We start from the raw sequence: 1730 nt of genomic DNA, 5'->3' as shown, positions 1-1730 counted from the left end.
CCCCAAGGGATGACGAGGTTGAATGGTCACAAACTACTTCAAGATCGTTTCAGGCTGGACATAAGGAAGAATTTCTTTACTGTCCGAGCCCCCAAGGTCTGGAACAGCCTGCCACCGGAGGTGGTTCAAGCGCCTTCATTGAACACCTTCAAGATGAAACTGGATGCTTATCTTGCTGGGAATCTATGACCCCAGCTGACTTCCTGCCCTTTGGGCGGGGGGCTGGACTCGATGATCTTCCAAGGTCCCTTCCAGCCCTGATGTCTATGAAATCTATGAAATCTATGAATATTTTTGATTAAGGTTTTAAAGGACTCCAGGTTGGAGTAGTAAAAGAAAATGTCTGGGGCAGAGCTTTATCTCTTAGGAAACTGCAGCCCAAGGGGTGCCCAGAGAGCTGACTTTGTACTGTTTAGCGCGGAGCAGCTGACTTTACCTCAGCCTTGCTGGTTATTTCAGTCCCCTTTTGATACAAGGGAGTTAGAAGGTTAACTCTTTGTAAACCAGCCCTTGGTCACCTTCCAAGTTTCCACGGGCTTACGATGCTTCTTCTGGCTAGCCTGAAACATGTAAGAGCCAAAGATAGCAGCACACTGAGGAGTCTTGTCCACGCTGCAGTACTCATCAGTGCTATCACCCAGGCCAGGTACAGACATTACTTTTTTACCAGCATAAATGATTGGAAACTGGTCTATACCTGTAACACAACAAAGTTCAGCACACATAAACTGGTTTAAAGATGGCAGAACCCAGTCTAAAGTTTGCACTCTCCCTCCCCCTGTCCCCAGGTGAATGTGTGTTTTGTTTTTGTTCACTACCGATCTAGACTACACCACTAGACGATCTCCACCCCAGAGTGCTGAGGGAATTAGCAGAGGTCATTGTGGGACCCCTGGCACAGCTTTACGAGCACTCGTGGTGCTCTGGCGAGGTGCCAGAGGACTGGAAAAGGGCCATTATGGTCCCCATTTTCAAAAAAGGGTGGAAGGAGGACCCAGGAAATTATAGGCCTGTTAGTCCTACCTTGGTCCTGGGGAAGCTCTTTGAGAAAATTATCCAGGTGCACATCTGTGAGGGGCAAGCAGGGGAGTGTATGCTTAGGGGCAACCAACATGCGTTCAATAGAGGCAGGTCCTGTCAGACCAACCTGGTGGCTTTCTATGACCAGGTCACAAGATCCTTGGACGCAGGTGTCGCAGTGGATGTAACCTTTGTGGACTTTTGGAAGGCCTTCGACACTGTCTCTCACCCCATTCTCATTAAAAAATTAGGAGATTGTGGTGTCGATGCCTACACAGTCAGATGGGTCACCAGTTGGCTGGAGGGCTGCACCCAGAGAGTGGTGGTGGATGGGTCATTTTCGACCCGGAGGGATGAGGACAGTGGGGCCTGCACTGTTCAACATCTTCATCAGCGACTTGGATGAGGGGGTGAAAAGCACCTTGTTCAAGTTCGCGGATGACACTAAGATGTGGGGAGAAATGGGCACGTTGGAAGGGAGGGACAGGCTGCAATTGGATTTGGACAGGTTACAGGGGTGGGCGGATGAGAACAAGATGGGATTCAATACTGACAAGTGCAGGGTACTGCACCTAGGGAGAAAGAACCAGCAACATACCTACAAGCTGGGGAATTCCCTTCTCGTCAGCACAGAGGCAGAAAAGGATCTTGAAGTCATTATAGACTCCAAGATGAACATGGGCTGTCAATGTGGGGACGCAGTCAGGAAG

This window comes from Alligator sinensis, unplaced genomic scaffold, assembly GCF_000455745.1.
Source record: "Alligator sinensis unplaced genomic scaffold, ASM45574v1 scaffold280_1, whole genome shotgun sequence".
Lineage (NCBI taxonomy): Eukaryota > Metazoa > Chordata > Crocodylia > Alligatoridae > Alligator > Alligator sinensis.
The sequence above is the reverse complement of the archived record's forward strand: the minus strand, read 5'-3'. Positions refer to the sequence as shown.